This window comes from Rhinoderma darwinii, chromosome 9 (assembly GCF_050947455.1).
Source record: "Rhinoderma darwinii isolate aRhiDar2 chromosome 9, aRhiDar2.hap1, whole genome shotgun sequence".
In the NCBI taxonomy this organism is placed as follows: domain Eukaryota; kingdom Metazoa; phylum Chordata; class Amphibia; order Anura; family Rhinodermatidae; genus Rhinoderma; species Rhinoderma darwinii.
The window spans coordinates 85,001,800-85,023,117 of NC_134695.1; the positions used below are offsets into that span (position 1 = coordinate 85,001,800).

At 42.4% G+C, this 21,318-nt stretch overlaps 1 long non-coding RNA gene across 1 annotated transcript in view; it reads left to right on the forward strand.

Annotated features, from left to right (window-relative positions):
- The window catches only part of LOC142661118 (uncharacterized), a 246,350-nt gene that overhangs the window by 162,611 nt on the left and 62,421 nt on the right, over positions 1-21,318 (forward strand). The window contains exon 7 of the long non-coding RNA XR_012850635.1: positions 12,057-12,142. This is a non-coding gene — a long non-coding RNA (uncharacterized LOC142661118). The remainder of the gene's footprint in view (positions 1-12,056; positions 12,143-21,318) is intronic.

Genomic DNA, 21,318 nt, shown 5'->3' on the forward strand with positions numbered 1-21,318 from the left:
TTATGGATTCCCAATGAATCACTGACAAAAATACCTCTGTGAATCTTGCAGTCACATGTCGGTGAGATTGGGCCCATAAGAGACTATGGACGCCATATTATGCATCCATAAAACATGGATCCATAATACTGCCATGTGCATGAGCCCAAATACTCCATAAAACGGAGATCCATAATGCTGCCATGTGCATGAGCCCAAATGCTCTTTTCAAAAACGGGCCATAAGGATTTAGCAAATTGTTGTTTGTTTGTTTGTTTGTTTTTTGAGGAAGGGGGGGGGGGGTCCTTGAGTCATGATCATGATGAATCTAAACTTGGATAATAATCCTAAAAAAAACATTCAAATACATTACACATTTTCCTTTAGAAATGAAAAAACCTTAGACAAGAATAAGTGTAAACCCATCATTGAAAAAAAAAAGTATAGATGACCTTTCCCCTTTAGGCATAATAAATGTGACATCAATTTTAATGAAAACAGGGTGAAGGGAATATATTAAAATGCTTACGCCAGTTTTCCAGCGTAAAAAAAGTTGCAGCTTTTAGTTGCACTAAAATTTTTGACTTTTTAAACTTTTCTCAGAACTTTACGAAAGTGGTGAGAAAATGGGGCAAAGTTTAGCCAAAGGGGGCGGAGTTTCTGACCCCTTCTGACGCATCACTCAATACCATCGGTGCTACGTTGCATAGGTTGCGAACCTGCCCAGCGTCAGTACCTTGATTGAGCCGCGACATGAAGAGGGACCCGGCGGGGAGAAGAAGAGCGATGAGTATGTATTTTTTCTTATTTTATGTGATGGAGCGGTGGATGGGGCACGGTTGTTAATCCACAATCGTGGCGCACGGCCCCAGAAAGATGTAACATAGTTATTAAGAGGCGTTTGCCTATCAATAAATGTGTTGCATCTTACTCCAGTGAATGAAACGCCAGTCTTAATAAATCTGTAATAGTGCACCTCCTTCATAGCTTTCCAGAAAATCAATCACCAGTATGCCAATCATCACCAGTGTGCCAATCCACCATATTATCTTTCATTGAAGGTGTCAGTGAGACCCCTTGCTTACAGGATTTCTGTGCCGCTTCCTATGTGGTAGGTGGCCTTTGTAATTAACAGTAGTGGTGATGCTGTCTGCCATATAGTCTACCTGACACAGCCGACCACTGCAGGTGCCTCATTTTAACAGTGTGGCCCTTGTGGTCCCTTACGCGTTTTGTTTTTTTCATATTCGGAGATGCTTTCTCTGCTCCTCTTACAATTTGTTTTCAGGTGCCTTCTACCTTTTAAATCTAAAGTCGGAATATATTATTTTAGAATTTTTATGTTCCCCTGTATAAACCATTTTTTGAAGGTCATTGCTGTTAGCAGATAAAACTTCGTTCATATTCTGAAAAGCAAAAAAAAAGGAATATGATTTGAGTGATTTTTTAATGGTGTTTTTATGAAATGAAAAATACCTGATTTTAGCGGAACATTTCAACTTCATTTTGAAAGATGGCAGCAAGTCGTTATGTCATTTCTTTTCTTTTTTTCCAGGTCATAGAAACATACCATACCGATTATTAGGTTAGAAGCTATTCACGGCCAAAAATATCTCTTGCTACTTAGTACCCACTGGTCTATAGTCATGTTTTCCTTTGGAAATATTCATTAGCGGAGTATAAATGCTGTAGATTTGCACAGAGATTATACTATGGACTTTATGTTGGAGGTATAAGGGGTTCCATTACCACCGTCTTCATTTATGAAACCCCAGGACTTGGTTTTGATATGGCTCAAGCTTACTTAGGCTTAAAAGCTGTATCCCGCTGTTTAAGAAAAAAAAAAAGAATTGAAAAGCCTGGAAATAGACAGGTGCCAAATGCTGAGAAGATAATTAACAGCCGTAGTCAGCAGCACTTTATGAGACGTACAATGGACATTAGCTCTTATTTTCTCTGTCTGATGGGTGAATAACAAAAGACTGAAGCAGAGGTGATCCGTCAGGTCTTAAAATCAGGTGCTCACCCTGGCTCAATTTTTATATATATACACACACGAAATGATCGCAGCACTCCAAAAATTGGCTTAAAATAGAAATGTGGTTTATTGTTCCATGTCAAAAAACAAGCTACATTTCAGTCCTCTCACAGCACCTTTCTCAAAGCTCCTGTGAGAGGACTGAAACGTAGCTTGTTTTTTGACATGGGACAATAAACCACATTGTTTTTGGAGTGCTGCGATCATTTCGTGTGTATCTATAGGACCGTTTGGATCAAGGTCAGTGTGTAGAGGATCAGATAGCACCAGCTCGGGGGGGGGGGGCGGTGCACGGATAGGGGCCCAACCCAATTCGGAATAAGAAAAAATTATCCGGCACACCAATTGGAGTTGAGATTTTTTATTATTGTTATTTATCTTAATGCCAGTGGCGGGGTGCAACGTTTCTGTCTTAATGACCTTCTTCAGGCACTGAACCGTGCTGGGGACTGTTGTATGAGCACTAGGATTTGTAAAAGCGGCTGGCCGCTGGTGGAGGCACCCTCTACCAGCGGCCATCGTAAGATGTTTGTGTCTGGAAGGAAAATTGTAACATTTATTTGAAAAAAAAGAAAGACTACCTAATGCACTGTATCTAGATAAATTTGCATTACTGCTACGTTAACTTATAAATGTGAGGTTCTCAAGGCACATTTTGATCAAATTGTGTGAGCCCATCTGCCAAGGCGACCTCTTTTATGTGGGTCCTTAACATGGGGTCTAATGTTGGTGACCAAAAATATTCTTGAGAATTAAGCTTTGTTTTTCAAGGAAAGTGAGATATGAGAACAGTGTTTAGCTTTTATTATTCAGGGCTGTACAATAGATTGCAGGAGAGGACAAATATAATTAATTCAATTTATTGAATTTAATTTATCCTATTCAAATAATTGTGACTCACAATTTGCTGCATGACCTGCACTACTTTGACAGTGTCATGGCTACCAGTAGTGGCACACCAATATTAGAGGTAGGGTACACCACCACTAAGGGGATTGGTGGGTAGGGACCCGAAGCAAAACCGCCCTTCACTCAGGTGTCAAACTTGGCTTTTGGGTAAGTGACATTTAGGCTACATGCACAGGTTGCGTATTTTGAAGCAGAAAATACGCACTAAAACGCAGGAAGTTCACATGTAAGAACCGCACCAGATCGTGCGTTTTTCTATACGTTTTCCAGTGCGGTTTTGATGTGTAAATCGGTGGGGTTTAATGGTGCGGGTTTTGTTTCTTTTTTCCTTAGTATTAGACAGATACAATTCGCAAGCGTAAACGCAAGATAAATTGAAATGCAGCGCATTTTAAAATACGCACCACAGGTCAATTTACATGCGGAAAAATACTGCAGTGTGTGTCTATGAGATTTCCTGGAATCTCATTGACTATGTTGGTACTGTATTACGATTTGCTGCACAAAAATACTCATTGAGCCTTAATGGTCTGAGCCGACCAAACTGGAGATCTTGGGCTCCGAGAGAGGGTTGTGATCCAGGCTATTAAGTCTGTGAACCTGTCCATAATTATTCCTACAGGAATTTTGATGCAGATTCTGACCTGCCTCCACTCTCTTTGCCGCATTTTTTGCGGCTGCGGCCAAAACGCAGCGGAAGCCGCTTTCTCTGCCACCCATTGATGTCAATGGGAGGTCAGAGACATAAACACCTTAAGAAAGAGCATTACGCTTCCTTTTCCCGCAAGTGTTTTTTTCTACTCGCGGGGAGAAAATACCTTCACCTCCCGTTGGAAACAATGGGAGGTATTTTTTCGGTCGTTTTTTTTTTTGTCGCGGTTTCCGCGTCTTTGCGTGTTGTTGTTTTTTTTACTTCACTCTACTATAGTGTCTATAGTGCTTACCGCTCAGCTTTACAGGCTCACACTGGTAAATTTGCATTTTTATGAAGAGCTTCTTTCCTCTTCCGCCCCCGACTGGTCTGTCTGTGTAAATGTTTCACTAGTTTTGTAGGTCTGCAGTAGGTCATTCCCAGGTAAAGCTGCAGTGAATAGAACTGTGGGATGACACACAAATGGCCAAACTAAATGGAAAGACGATCCATAAGAAGGGCAGCACGTGGCTCAGTGGTTAGCAATGTTGCCCTGGGGTCCTGGATTTAAATCCAGCAACATTTGCATTGATTTTGTATGTTCTCCCTTGGTTACCGTAGGGTTCCTGCCATACACCAAAACCATACTGATAGGTAAATTGGCCCTGGTTAGAATGTATGTGTTTGAGATAGGGCTCACAATCTAATTATCCTATTAGGGACTGGGACTGATGTGAATGCTGACAATCCCTGTACAGTATTACAGAACATATGTTGGAGCTATATAAGCAACAGTAAAATAATAATTACTATCACTGCATGCTGCACCTGGAAATGCAATATTTTAGGGGTCACTTGGAATAAAATTGAAACAAATAAAAACGTAAAAATGTATTGAATCGGTTGAATACCAATTTCTCGTCTCCAAAATCCCCAGAATTTTCTGTTGTACAAAATCTCGTGACGACTGAATTTGCAAAAACTGCAAAGCGGAAACAAGTCTCGCACTGCACAGATAATGGCAAATAAATAAGCAATAAAAATGTCGTTAACATCTCAAATCACATGGATCTGGGGATGTGCAATAATTTGGAAATCTGTTAAATATCACAATTCATTGTATTGAATGTTTTGTGCAGTCATAGGATGTTACCTCTTGTGGTCTATAGGGTCTATGGAAAAATAAGCGTTATTAAGGGACAGTCTAGTTATACAATGACTCGGATCAGGACTTTCAGAGGAGACACAAGCTACAATGTATCCTGCAACGTGCTGAGGGTTTATAATATAAGGTAGAACCTAATCTGTTCTATTAACTTAGAAAAGTCAAGTGGAAACTATGCAGTGCTGCGTATTTCCCTGGTTCACCGAGCCTAATATGTTACTTTTAGGGTAAGATTCTTGTATTATTCCTAATTTGCACTGCATCACATTTTCACATTGTCCAGAAATGTAGCAGCTTGGTTTGGACGATGTTTAAATTAACACTTCCCGCTCATTCTGAACAAAGCCGTGTGCATTCTCCATAATGACCTCCGTAAACACGTCCATCGGTGCACCCCAATGGCAGGATATCAGAATTCCTTATTCTACTCATCACTTTTAGGTGTTTATACTGGGTCACCAGGTCATTCCTCTATTACATGAAGAACATACAGCCAAATCGTACATCCTCCGGTCTGTATACTGCCAGTATAATAGGAAGCTTTATCTTTTAATCTCAGGCTATTACACAGGGGAAAGTTTTAATTGTGCTGCAATTTCTACAGAGTACAGTATTTCTCAACCTACGGACCCCATTGCCTTATAATGGGGTCTGTTAGGTTCCGTCGTTTTTACAGAAACCTGACCATTTGTGACGAAGGCTCTGAATGGAAACTCCAACGCAACTGTGAACAGAGCCTTGTGTGTGTGTTAAAGGGGTACTCCACTATTGATCTATAATGTTAAATGGAACTACTATTCGACAGTCTCTAATATGATCCCCAAAAGCTGATTATGGGGCAGTTGCTGAAGATTTATTGTTTGCTAACATACGAGTGTCTGGATGAGTAAGCCCATAGATACTATATGTAGGTTATTCACTATCCATGTGTACTGTCCCTATAGGCGCCAGCTGGACCCATGTGTTGAGACAGTCCCCTATCGTATCTGTTCTTCACAAGACTGACTATTAACAGGATTTAGATGTCAAAGTACTGGTACATCTATTGCCAGTCCTATTTCGTCATATTTGTTGAAACTGAAGTACCATAATAACTGGATTTACATTGCAGTGTACTGGCATATCCATATCTAGTGCCAGTCCAACTGAAATGTATGTCGATATCAGAGTGTAAATACAAGACTTTGGTGTATAGTAGAAGCTGCTGTAACTCTGTCGGCATATGGTTTTACATGTTGGTCTGCGTTCATGTTAATGGGATTATTATCAGAAAGGAAGAACTGAAGATCAGTGTCTATATGAGCCTCCGTATGTGGTCATTGTACAACCATATAAGCTGACTTCAGAGGAACCAAGTTATTCCACTACAGTAATAACAGACTAAGGCCCCATACACACGACCGTAAAAAATCTCCGTAATTGCGGACCGTAATACGGTCCACAATTATGGAACCATTCGCTTCTATTGGCCGCGGACACCTTTCCGTATCGCTATGGATAGGTGTCCGTGCCGTAAAAGTGTACCGCAGAAGATAGGACATGTCCTATCTTTTGCTTTTAATGGGCCGTGTTCCCATACTTTGTTAGGGGGAATGGGCCGAAAATGTGGGCCGTGATTACGGGCACGGCCGTGTGCATGAGGCCTTAGGCCCCACGCACATGACCGTATTTTCATCTATCCGTAAATACTGTCCATAAATACAGATCCCTAGTCATCTGTATTTTATCCGTATATAAAAAAGAGGGATGCTGCAAATGATGTCACCGACATGTTGCATATACGGACAATTTACGGATGCTCATCTGTAGCTTCCGTATTTACGGAAGCGACCATAAGCTTCTATGGGAGAGTCCATGCTGTAATGACGGACAAGAATAGGACAGGATCTATATAATTTTTTTCATCATGGACAGCCATCCGTAAAAATACGGAGAGGTGTCCATGGCCAATAGAAATTAATGGGTCCGTAATTACAGATGAAATATGTGATCGTGTGCATGGGGCCTAAAGGGCCAGATCAGGTCCAGGTCATCGTAGTCAGACTGGGGTTCTTTGGGCTCACCAGAGGAAATACTTTGGAGGGCCCATATGCCAACTATACAGAACATGTGCACATTCACTTTAAATCGCATTGTAATCTTTGTTGTTCTCCACAGGACATACCATCAATAAGGTCTAATAGGTTATTTGCGGATCAGCCCATAAGAAAAAGTGGCAAGTAATTGGTTCCAAAGTCACCTACAAAGTTGTCTTCAGCTTTGACTTTAGGGGCCTTTAATATTTAAAGGAAAGGTGTCACGAAAAAAAAATTTTTTATATCAATTTGCATTTAGTGTTTTATTATAAAATCTTTTATTTATGTGTGTGTTTGTTTTTTACTTTTTTCTTTTTTCTAACTTTTACTTCACTATGGGGGCTGCCATTTTGTTTTTCATTTCTGTATGTGTCGATTAACGACACATACAGAGATGGAATACGGCAGCTACAGTGCATAGGAGTCAATGAACGGGAGCCGTCCCATTGACTTTGCACTATGGCTCTGTCCTGCGCAGACGCAGGTCAGAGTTACACAGAGCAGAGCAGCTGTTTGCAGGGAGAGAGCAGGCGCCATCTTGAAGACCAGCTGCACTGCAGGTAAGATGTGTGTCTCTGCATGTCCCACTCTCTACCTCACAGACCCCCGCTCTCGTAACCCCCGACGGGCCCCCCCACCCGACGCCCCCCCCTCCCTCCCTCCCTTGTGTGAAGGACATACGATGAAATTGTACTGGGAAAGCCCTGAACGATAAATCTCTCTAGTTGTGCTAAGACTGTTTGGGAATGTGACTAATGAACCTCTCAGTCTCAGCACAACTAGAGAGATTTATCGTTCAGGGGTCTGGGAAAGCTGGGTGACCACCATTACCCCTCCTACTGGAGTGTGAGAGGTTCATTAGTCACATCCCCAAACACACTCCAGTAGGAGTAATGGTGGTCACCCAGCTTTCCCAGACCCCTGAATGATAAATCTCTCTAGTTGTGCTGAGACTGAGAGGTTCATTAGTCACATCCCCAAACAGTCTCAGGGCAACTAGAGAAATTTACCGTTCAGGGGTCTGGGAAAGCTGGGTGACCACCATTACCCCTCCTACTGGAGTGTGAAGAGGTTCATTAGTCACATCCCTAAACACACTCCAGTATGAGGGGTAATGGTGGTCACCCAGCTTTCCCAGACGCAGATATAACCAGGAAAGGGCTGGATGGACGGGCTGAGGGTGCACAGGGTTTTTGGTGACCCCCTCTGTCATGTGATCGGACCTAGGTTACCGGTTCATCAGACGGGGTTCATGTGACTATAACTCTGTCCATAACAAGAGACAGTGCACTCAGGACAAGCCCTGCCCTCATGCCGTAGTTGTGTGGTTCTGTCTGCGGTGATGGCGGTGGGTGGCTCTGACACCCGCCTCCCCCGTCGGGTCATCTCAGGACAGAAGGGGTGTCCGGATTGGAGACACAGCGCCGCACCTGTCCTCAGGTTTTGTCTGGTATTGCAGTTCACCTCCATTGAAGTGAATAGGTCAGAGCTGTAATACCACACACGACCTGAGGACAGGTGCGGCGCCATGTTTTCCTGGACGACCCCTTTAAGACTTTTCCCGTGTGTGTGTGTGGCAGAGCGGAGTGTGCACGGGCGCCGCTGATACTTCATAGCCGCTTATCAGCTGTTTTGAAGAATCAGCGGCGAGAACACACACACACACACACATCCCCCAAACACGCAAAATCAAGTGTAATCAAGCGTTTTTTATGTGTTTTTTTTAGCACGGAAAATGTGCAAAAAAAAAAACATGTCAAATACACGGCGTGTGAACCGGTCAACTGAAAAGTCATTCACTTCACTTTCATCATTCTAAGGCTGGGTTCACACGACCTATTTTCAGGCGTAAACGAGGTGTTTTACGCCTCGATTTACGCCTGAAAAGACGGCTCCAATACGTCGGCAAACATCTGCCCATTCATTTGAATGAGTTTGCCGACGACCTGTCATTTTACACGTCGCTGTCAAAAGACGGCACGTAAAATAACAGCCTCGGCAAAGAAGTGCAGGACACTTATATACATTATATGCAGGACACTTCTTGGGACGTAATTTGAGCCGTTTTTCATTGAATTCAATGAACAGCTCCAAATTACGGCCGTAATTGACGCCTCGCAAAACGCGAGTACGAGCAATTACGTCTGAAATGACGGAGCTGTTTTCTCCTGAAAACAGCTCCGTCATTTCAGACATAAATGCAGTTAGCGTGTGCACATACCCTAGGGGTATGTTCACACACAATGTTTTCAGCTGAAAAATCGGAAGCAGAACGCCTACAAGCATCTGCCCATTGGTTTCAATGGGAAATACGGCGTTCTGTTCCGACAGGGCGTTTTTTACGTGGTAGTTTTCCAAAAACGGCACGTAAAAAGACGCCCGACCAAAATGAAGTGCACATCACTTCTTGGGACGTTTTTGGAGCCGTTTTTCATTGACTTTATAGAAAAACAGCTACAAAAACGGCCGTTAAAAAACGCGAGTTTGATTAAAAAATGGCTGAAAATCAGGATCGGTTTTCCCTTTGTTTAGTAAGCGTGTGAACATACACTTAGCCTTTTGGTGTGTCCTATAACTTCTTCCAGCTGCAGAATCACACCCAATATGGCTGCCAGACACTGCTTAGCAATTTGAAGACACCTTTACCTGGCTTGTGAGAGGGGGGGTGAGGTTCCCTCCCACATTTACAGCAGCTGTGAGTCAGGTTGCTTTGCCTTATTCACCTTGCTGTAATTCTGGGAAGTGCTCCCCCTGGTGGCCAACATTGGAAAACATGTCAAATTATTATTTAATTTTTAATACTTTCCACCATACGGAAAAAAATAAAAATAATACAGCAAAAAACTTTAAAAATATAATAGAAATAAGTAACGACACTTAAAAAAAAAAGGTTTAATTTGCGACACATTCCCTTTAAGGCCCATTATTAGGTGCTAGAGCCTAGGCCCGGCAGAGGATCCTGTAGTAGACCAGTCCGACCCTGAATTCAATCATCAGTGTTAGAGACCAAAGTGAAGATAATCCCATCACTAATTCTTACATTGAGCTGCTCTATCACCATATTGTTTAGTGATTCCCACGGTTTGCTGTCCTTACAAATGTCAGCGATGGGTGTTTATGTCTAATGTCTATTTTCAGTGATCAGTCTCTAGAATACAGTCTTGTCCCTTCTTACAAGGTCCATTGTGCCAGCGAACAAGCCTTCTCTGCTATGCTTTAAATACCCAGATTAACAGCTGAATCTCTCGTAATGGTGCACTGTCTACTGATTGCTCATGCCAGGCACAATGGCATTATATTTTTAGGTGATTTATCTACTTATAAATTATATTACTGTTGAAATCTTATTCTGTACGGCTGGAATTCTGTTAACATTATCAGCTTAATTCTGGCTGCCACTTCGGCTTTGAATGTCGGTGCGAGAATGATTTGCTATTTAACTAATGTGGGTAAAGAAACTGGTAAAAGTAGCGTTTTGTGGAGCTATGAGAGGTTTGCTTTTGTTGAACCCTCGCTTTCATGTTGTAGTCATCAGTCATTCCCTAATATATTGTTTTTACCTGAATCCCTCCCTTTACAAGCGTTAATGGGATAGAGAGACCTTCTGGAGCTCGTCCCACCAATAGAATGCAATGTTTTTCTTACCATAGAGCCACCATTCCAGAGATACCTGCCATCTTATTCTAGACCGCCACTTAAAGGGTAACCAAACTTTCACAAAACTTCTGACATTGCATAAGTTTTGATCGGTGGGGGTCTGAGCACCGAGACCCCCACCGATCGCTAAAACGAATCGGCAGTAGCGATCGGGTGAGTACTGAGCCACAATTGCTCCGCTTTCCGAGAAAAGCCGATCTGAAATGAAGCGACTCAGCGTTCATCTGACCGTTTCTGACGCTTCGTTTTAGCGATCGGTGGGGGTCTCCGTGCTCAGATTTCTGACATGTCACTATGACACATATAAAAATTATATGCAATGGGGCTACACACTGTATATTCTGGATAAAAATTCAACACACTGACTCCAGGAAAAGTTTCTCACCATCCCCATTATCGATGAGGTTAGATGTGGTCGATGAAGTATCAGGACACACTTGGTGTTTCTATTGTATGGTCTCCCAGCCGTCACTATGAAATTTCAGAAGTTTTTTTTAAAGTTTAGTTACCCTTTAATCCTGTGCCTGGCCATCACTCCTGAGTGATGTTCTCTTAAATGGGATGCCTGAATTTAGAAAAGTAGATCGTCCTTTTCTCCAGAAACAGCCCTTCTCTCCTGTCCGAGGGGCTGTGTCTGGTAATGCAGCTCATCCTATTCTCTTCTAAAAAAAAACTAGAATCTTTTATTCTAATCTGAGACAACCCCTTTAAGCACCCAGAACTCTATACAGAATATGCTCTCACTATGCAAGCAGACAGCACCTTACTTCTCGACAAACACCAGAAAAATCTACCTCTTCATTGCAGTGCAAAGCGTACTAACCAGCCAATTATCTGGCAAACGACCGTTCAAAGAACGCTCGTTCCCGATAATTGCCCTGTGCAAACAGGGCAATGATCAGCCGAAGAACGAGCAAACGTTCGTTCATCGGCTCATTGCATAGTTTTAAATGCCAAAATTATTATCGTTGTCGGCAGCGCATCTCCCTCTGTAAACAGGGCGATGCGCTGCTGACGTGATAAAAATGTATGGGGACGAGCAACCGTAGTGTTGAACACTCATACTAGCTCCTTTTGAATGGAGCAAACGAGCGTCGATCACCGAGCTGCCTCGTTGATCGGCGCTCGTTTACACGGCCTACGTTGGGCCATGTAATACTACCTTTACTGCAACTACATCCATGTTCACATGTCAACCATTTTTATAAACATACAGTCCAAAGTTGCTGTGAGAAACCCTTTTGGTTCCTGGCTGCAGCACTTGTAATAGGAAATCTCGGTGCCAGCAGGCCTGCGTACATGTGTGAGTATGTTATCGAATGCAAGACATTACCAGTTGATCCAGCTGTAACAACGTTGATGCTTCGAATAGATCCACTTTGCACACAACTCTCCTAAATATGTTTGCTGACTTTTTAAAATAAAAAGTTATATAGTTTTTGGGTTTTGTTTTATATTCCAGTATTTTTATATTCCAGTATTATATGAGTTTCCTGATGGGACAATTGTTGCTTTTGGGGATTTATCATGTTTATCTGATTTGTAGAATAATAATTTTCAGTCTTTTGGTTGTGTTTTATAATGGTTTCGTTACTCTCGCAGTATTCTAATATGAAGATAAAATTCAGATCGGGCCAGATCCAACAACAAAGCCTTCTGGGAATAACAATGCTGCCATCAGGAAACAGGTATGATAAAAAGAAAAATATTCATATGTATATGGGGGTTTCATATAAAACAGTGATTTTACTTTTGTGTAATTTCTCATCAAATATATTATTTAAACTTGATCGAATCCATAAATGTAAATCAAGAAAAAAAATATTCTGTTAACTGAGACGTAAGGAACAGATAGAAGGGAGTAGGACTGCAAGATCGGACTACACAGGGTTTATTTATAGTCCCCTACCATTCTAGACACACAGGTCTGCGTAAGAGCTGTATACATAAAACTGTAGATTTTCAATCAAAACTATATGCAAAGTTATATATATTTTTTTAATATATTAGATGCATTAGAGCAATAAAAAATTCCGTTGCATAAGTGTATATACCCTTTAATCTCTCCCCGCCTAGCGCCGCCACTGTACTTCCTGGAGAGAGGGCTTGCTTCCCGCACCAGGATGTACAGTTGCGCAGTGGTTCCTGGGAGGTCAGTTGTCCCTGACAGCTGACACTCCAGTCTGATTTCAGCAATTAACGCCTTAAATGCAGCGACTGATTGCGATCGCCGCATTTAAGTGGTTTGAAGCATATCTCCAGCCCCCACAAAGTGATTGTGGGGGCTGCCGATGCTCGTCATGGCAACCGGAGGCCAGACAATGGCCTCCGGGTTGCCATGTACGGAAGCCTAGGAGGAACAGCCGGAGGCTGGTCCTCCTAGGCTACCTGTCAGTGTGACATGTGTCACGTCACACTGACAGAATACATTACACTACGTCGGTAGTGTAATGTATTCTAGCAGCGATCAAAGCTGCAAACCCTCAAGTCCCCTAGTGGCAAAGAAAAGAAATTATTTTATAAAAAATTTATGTTATTGTGCAAACGCTGCAAAACATAAAAAACACTATATATATTTGGTATCGCCGTAATCGTATCGACCTGCAGAATAAAGTAAAATTGTCATTTATAGCCAACGGTGAACGCTGTAAAAAAAACAAAAACTAAAAAACTGTCAGAATTGCTGGTTTTTGGTCACCTGGATTGCACATTTTTTTAAATAAAAAGTGATTAAAAAATCGCATGTGCCCCAAAATGGTACCAATAAAAACTAAAGATCGTCCCACCACCAATAAGGCCTCACACAGCTCCGGTGGTGAAAAAATAAAAAGTTCTGGCTCTCAGAATATGGCGATGCAAAATGTGCGATTGTTCCAAAAGCGGATAAGATCGGGCGCCATTTATCAGTACGACACCGGCCACATAGCACATTATGATACCCTCTTATTAAGCCCGGATGTACCCCGCACAGATTATATATGCCCCCACATTATAAACTAAAATACCAGTATAAAACCCCAAACAACTGCTACCTAGCAAAATCTGTGCTCCAAAAGCAAAATGGCGCTCCCTCTCTTCTGAGCCCTGCAGCATGCCCAAACAGGAGTTTGTGTCCACATATATGGCATCGCCATACCCAGGAGAACCCGCTTAACGTTTTATGAGTTATTTGTCTTCAGTGGCACAAACTGGGCACAACATATTATGCACTAATATGGCATATCCGTGGAAAATTGCAATTTTCACTTTGCACCGTCCACTGTGCATTAACCCCTTTGCGCACTATGACTTAATAGCCCGTCATGGTGGAAGGGTTGATGTATGGAGCCGGCTCTCGTGCTGAGCCCGCTCCATACGCTGCGGGTGTCAGCTGTGTATTACAGCTGACACCCGGGACTAACGGACAGGAACAATGATTGTGATGTTACAGAAGCCTGTAAAAATAACAATATACTGCAATACATTAGTATTGCAGTGTATTGTACCAGCAATCTAATGATCGCTGGTTCAAGTCACCTAAGGGGAATAATAAAATGTGTAAAAGAATTAAAGTTATTATTAGTGAGAAAAAAAAACTTTTCCCATTTTTCTACTAAAGTAATGTAAAAAAAAAATAAACAATATTGGTATCGCTACATCCGTAAAAGTCAGAACACCGTATAAAATAAATAAATTAAACCACCAAAATCGCAGTTTTTTTGTCACATTCGCTCTCCGAAAAAAAAAGTTACGGCTCTCAGAATGCGGTGAAACAAAACAATTTTTTATTTTAACAAATAGGTTTTCCTTTGTAACAGTAGTAAAATATAAGAAAAAATATATATAAATTTGGTATCACCGTAATTGTATTGAGCCGCAGAATAAAGTAAAGTTCTTGTTTCCATCGCACGGCGAAAGCCGTAAAAACTAAACCCCCAAAAAATGACGGAATCGCAGTTTTTTCCAAATTCAGCCCGCAAAGATGATTTTCCCCAGTACATTTTATGGCACTTTAAAAGGTGTCAATAGAAACTACAACTCCTCCCACAATAAATAAGCCCTCACACCGCTCTACTGATGGAAAAAGAAAAATTTTATGGTTCTTGGAAGGCGGGGAGTGAAAAACGAAAATAAGAAAGTAAAAAATGGATCAGTCCTGAAAGAGTTCATTTATTTCGAATGAAAAAATGTATGACCACATGTGGGGTATTTCCGTACTCGGGAGAAATCGCTTTACAAATGTTGGGGTGTTTTTCCTCCTTTATCCCTTGTGAAAATGAGAAAATGCAACATTTTAGTAGAAAAAAATGTGATATTCATTTTCGCGTCCTAATTCTAATTAATTCTGCAAAAGGCCTGTGTGTCTAAATGCTCACTATACCCCTAGAAAAATTCCTTGAGTATTGTTGTTTCTAAAATGGGGTAACTTTTGGGGTGTTTCCACTGTTTTGGCACCACAAGGCCTCTTCAAACCTGACATGGTGCCTAAAATGTATTCTAAAAAAAAGGAGGCCCCAAATTCCTCTAGGTGCTCCTTTGCCTCGGAGGCCAGTGCTTCAGTCCAGTAGCACGCTACGGCCACATGTGGGATATTTCTAAAAACTGCAGAATCTGGGCAATAAATATTGAGTTGCATTTCTCAGGTAAAACGTTCTGTGGTACAAAAAAAAGTATTACAAATGTATTTCATTTAAAAAAATAACATTTGTAAATTTCACCTCTACTTTGCTTTAATTCCTGTGAAACGCCTAAAGGGTTAAGAGACTTTCTGAATGCTGATTTGAATACTTTGAGGGGTGCAGTTTTCAAAATGGGGTGATTTATGGGAACTTTCTAATATATAAGGCCCTCAAAAAATAGCCTTTTGAAATTTTATTAAACATATGAGAAATTGCTGCTAAAGTTCTAAGCCTTGTAACGTCCTAGAAAAATAAAAGGATATACAAAAAAACGATACAAACATAAAGTAGACATATGGGAAATGTTAACTCGTAACTATTTTGTGTGGTATTACTATCTGTTTTACAAGCAGATACGTTGAAATTTAGAAAAATGCTAATTTTTGCACATTTTCTCTCAATTTTAGTGTTTTTCACAAATAAATACTGAACCTATCGACCAAATTTTTTCACTAACATAAAGCACAATATGTCACAAGAAAATAAACTCAGAATCACTTGGATAAGTAAAAGCATGCCCAAGTTATTACCACATAAAGTGACACGTCAGATTTGAAATAATCGGCTGTGTCCTGAAGGCCAAAACAGGCTGGGTCCTGAAGGGGTTAAGTGTGGTCGAAACGCCCCAATTCTCTGCATGTGAGCCTAAACATTTTTCAAATTATTGAGCTCACACCAAAATATGCTGAGATAATCTTAGTTTAGTCATTACATTTCAACATTTAGATCTAAATAAATGTAATTGGACAGATTTTTGCTCACTTCTTCCACTCAGAAAACATTATATTTGTCACAGTGATAAATCATTGGTCATTAACAGACGTAAAAGTGTTTTCCATCTGAAAACTGGATAAAAAGAAGATTGGAGCAAAGTACTTAACAGGTGGATCAGGTTACACAATTTTACAGTATAAAGAGCATTATTAGCCCATTACTACAATCCGCCGTCTAATGTTACCCATTACTAAAGAGCTCATCTGAGCCTAGTGTCAGCGTTTTTCTGATCATACACTTTATAAAGAAAATCAGCCTCATTATCAAACCGCAATATTTCAATGTATTAATAACTTCTTGTAATGCGAAAAAATATAAATGGAAATTAAGTAACCTTTCTGCATTATCCCACGGTTGAAAAGGATGTTTTTACCTTGTTGTAACAATGTAAAGGCTCTGCTGAATAATAAACCTTTTCTGCTTACTCTCTATAACTGTTGTCTCTGTATCCCATTAAAGCATAGCTCATATCACTATATACAGGAAGATGTATAACTTATACCAGCTGTACATATATAATTATATACAGAAGATACCCAGGTTATACCAGCATGCTCCATATCTCTATATACAAGAAGATATATAACTTATACCAGCTGTACATATATAATTATATACAGAAGATACCCAGGTTATACCAGCATGCTCCATATCACTATATACAAGAAGATGTATAACTTATACCAGCTGTACATATATAATTATATACAGAAGATACCCAGGTTATACCAGCATGCTCCATATCACTATATACAAGAAGATGTATAACTTATACCAGCTGTACATATATAATTATATACAGAAGATACCCAGGTTATACCAGCATGCTCCATATCACTATATACAAGAAGATGTATAACTTATACCAGCTGTACATATATAATTATATACAGAAGATACCCGGGTTATACCAGCATGCTCCATATCACTATATACAAGAAGATGTATAACTTATACCAGCTGTACATATATAATTATATACAGAAGATACCCAGGTTATACCAGCGTGCTCCATATCACTGTATACAAGAAGATGTATAACTTATACCAGCTGTACCTATATAATTATATACAGAAGATGCCCAGGTTATACCAGCATGCTCCATATCACTATATACAAGAACATATATAACTTATGCCAGCTGTACATATATAATTATATACAGAAGATACACAGGTTATACCAGCATGCTCCATATCACTATATACAAGAACATATATAACTTATGCCAGCTGTACATATATAATTATATACAGAAGATACACAGGTTATACCAGCATGCTCCATATCACTATATACAAGAAGATGTATAACTTATACCAGCTGTACATATATAATTATATACAGAAGATACCCAGGTTATACCAGCGTGCTCCATATCACTGTATACAAGAAGATGTATAACTTATACCAGCTGTACCTATATAATTATATACAGAAGATGCCCAGGTTATACCAGCATGCTCCATATCACTATATACAAGAACATATATAACTTATGCCAGCTGTACATATATAATTATATACAGAAGATACACAGGTTATACCAGCATGCTCCATATCACTATATACAAGAAGAGTTATAACTTATACCAGCTGTACCTATATAATTATATACAGAAGATACCCATGTTATACCAGCATGCTCCATATCACTACATACAAGAAGATGTATAACTTATACCAGCTGTACATATATAATTATATACAGAAGATACCCAGGTTATACCAGCATGCTCCATATCACTATATGCAAGAAGATGTATAACTTATACTAGCTGTATATATCTAATTATATACAGAAGATACCCAGGTTATACCAGCATGCTCCATATCACTATATACAAGAAGATGCATACCTTATACCAGCTGTACATATATAATTATATACAGAAGATACCCAGGTTATACCAGCATGCTCCATATCACTATGTACAAGAAGATGTATAACTTATACCAGCTGTACATATATAATTATATACAGAAGATGCCCAGGCTATACCAGCATGCTCAATATCACTATATACAAGAAGATGTATAACTTATACCAGCTGTACATATATAATTATATACAGAAGATACCCGGGTTATACCAGCATGCTCCATATCACTATATACAAGAAGATCTATAACTTATACCAGCTGTATATATATAATTATATACAGACCATACCCAGGTTATACCAGCATGCTCCATATCACTATATACAAGAAGATGTAGAACTTATACCAGCAGTACATATATAATTATATACAGGAGATACCCAGGTTATACCAGCATGCTCCAAATCACTATATGCAAGAAGATGTATAACTTATACTTACTTGCCATATATTAAGTACCTATGGAATAGTTTCATTAAGTGCCCACATTATGGTGCCCTATCGTGAATAAATAGCAATGCCCATAAACGTGATATACAGCGCCTAAATAATACCACAGCCAATGCCATAATGTACATTTCTAGACATCATGCCACAAAGGAAGAGTGGAGGGGGCTGTATGTGTAGGGGACAGAATTGAGGAGACCAGTGGCGTAACTACCGCCGTAGCAGCAGTAGCGGCTGCTACGGGGCCCGCGGCATGGGGGGCCCGTGTCGCCCGCCGGCACGGGCCCCCACCATGGCCGGAGGCTCCGCTAGCAGCCACTATGGCTGCTGCAGCGCGACGCCACTGAACACTACGGCAGAGCAGGGAGGTATCTCCCCGCTCTGCCATTAAACAAAAGACATGTATCCCCTATCCACAGGATAGGGGATACATGTGTGATCGCTGGCAGCGATAGGGAGAACGGGGGACTGAAAGTCCCCTGAAGTTCTCCATCACAAACCTCGGACTTCCGGGGTCTGTGTTGGCAGCTCCGTAGAAATGAATGGAGCGCTTGTGCGCATTCGTGACCAGCGCTCCTTTCATTTTTAGTGAGCTGCGCAGACGCCGGAAGTCAGAGGTTAGTCATGGAGAACTTGGGGGACTTTCAGTCCCCTGTTCTCCCTATCGCTGCCAGCGATCACACATGTATCCCTTATCCTGTGGATAGGGGATACATGTCTTTTGTCGGACACGCTGTAGGTCGCATTTTTTTGGGAGGGGGGACGCTGTATGGCGTTCCCTACAGGGGGGGGACGCTGTATGGCGTTCCCTACAGGGGGGACGACGCTGTATGGCGTTCCCTAAAGGGGGGGGACGCTGTATGGCGTTCCCTACAGGGGGGGACGCTGTATGGCGTTCCCTACAGGGGGGGACGCTGTATGGCGTTCCCTACAGGGGGGGGCGCTGTATGGCGTTCCCTACGGGGGGGGACGCACGCTGTATGGCGTTCCCTACAGGGGGGGGACGCACGATGTATGGCGTTCCCTACAGGGGGGGGACGCACGCTGTATGGCGTTCCCTACAGGGGGGGCGCTGTATGGCGTTCCCTACAGGGACGACGACGCTGTATGGCGTTCCCTACAGGGGGGGATGCTGTATGGCATTCCCTATAGGGGGGGGGACGCTGTATGGCGTTCCCTACAGGGGGGGCGCTGTATGGCGTTCCCTACAGGGGGGGCGCTGTATGGCGTTCCCTACAGAGGGGGGCGCTGTATGGCGTTCCCTACAGGGGGGGGCGCTGTATGGCGTTCCCTACCGGGGGGGGCTCTGTATGGCGTTCCCTACAGGGGGGCTCTGTATGGCGTTCCCCACAGGAGGGGCGCTGTATGGCGTTCCCTACAGGGGGGGGCGCTGTATGGCGTTCCCTGCAGGGGGCTCTGTATGGCGCTCCCTACAGGGGGGGGGGGCTCTGTATGGCGTTACCTACAGGGGGGGGCTGTAGAGAACACCATACAGCCCCCCTGTAGGGAACGCCATACAGCCCCCCCTGTAGGGAACGCCATACAGCCCCCCCTGTAGGGGACGCCATACAGCCCCCCCTGTAGGGAACGCCATACAGCCCCCCCTGTAGGGAACGCCATACAGCCCCCCCGTAGGGAACGCCATACAGCCCCCCCGTAGGGAACGCCATACAGCCCCCCTGTAGGGAACGCCATACAGCCCCCCTGTAGGGAACGCCATACAGCCCCCCTGTAGGGAACGCCATACAGCCCCCCTGTAGGGAACGCCATACAGACCCCCTGTAGGGAATGCCATACAGTCCCCCTTGTAGATAACGCCATACAGCCCCCTGTAGATAACGCCATACAGCCCCCACTGTAGATAACGCCTTACAGCCCCCACTGTAGATAACGCCATACAGACCCCCCTGTAGATAACGCCATACAGACCCCCCTGTAGATAACGCCATACAGACCCCCCTGTAGATAACGCCATACAGCCCCCCCTGTAGATAACGCCATACAGCCCCCCTGTAGATAACGCCATACAGTCCCCCTGTAGATAACGCCATACAGCCCCCTCTGTAGATAACGCCATACAGCCCCCTCTGTAGATAACGCCATACAGCCCCCTGTAGATAACGCCATACAGCCCCCTCTGTAGAGCACGCCATACAGCCCCCTCTGTAGATATCTACAAAGGGGGCTGTATGGCGTTATCTACAGGGGGGCTGTATGGCGTTACCTACAGAGGGGGCTGTATGGCGTTCTCTACAGAGGGGGCTGTATGGCGTTATCTACAGGGGGCTGTATGGCGTTATCTACAGAGGGGGCTGTATGGCGTTCTCTACAGGGGGGGCTGTATGGCGTTCTCTACAGGGGGGGTTGTATGGCGTTATCTATAGAGGGGGCTGTATGGCGTTATCTACAGGGGGGGCTGTAAAAAAGGCACTATCTACAAGGGGGGGGGTTGTGTGACACCCAGGGATGGGGGGGGGGGCCCCAATCAAAAGTTTGCTATGGGGCCCAGTCTTTCCTAGTTACGTCCCTGGAGGAGACCTCTATCTTGTGAAGGCCACAGGTCAATTGCATCACTTGCTATTATGCAGCTCTGGGTTTTATTATAGTAGCAGTTCCTCTGATAAGCATTTGCTCTATAGAAGTCACCACTCTCGTTGCTTCAGTTCCATTTACATTCTGCTATTCTGACCAATGCTGCTTAATTACTGAGGTTTTTTTTTGTTTAATGCTTTTACGCCGGATTCTGTACAGTATTAATAAAACAAGGTCAACGAACCTTTCATATGGGAACGGTGCTTTGTCAAATTATACACAACATATGACTGGTACATTTATAAATTCAACCTGCTTGCGAATGAAGCCACAAATCATAATGAATTGGTTAGACAGCATTATCATCAATTTTCTGCAGGTACAGCCGTGGGAAATCAGTCATTTCCATCAAATACCTTTGTCAGCTTCTGCGGCAGAGTCATTTTTTACATTTAAAGGCTGCTGAAATGTGCAAAACAAAAGACTTTTCTTAGCAGCTATTTTTGACCTATGGGTGGCGCTTTTGAGCAGGAAAGACCGTTGCAAAGAGCCTGATGCAATAAAAGGT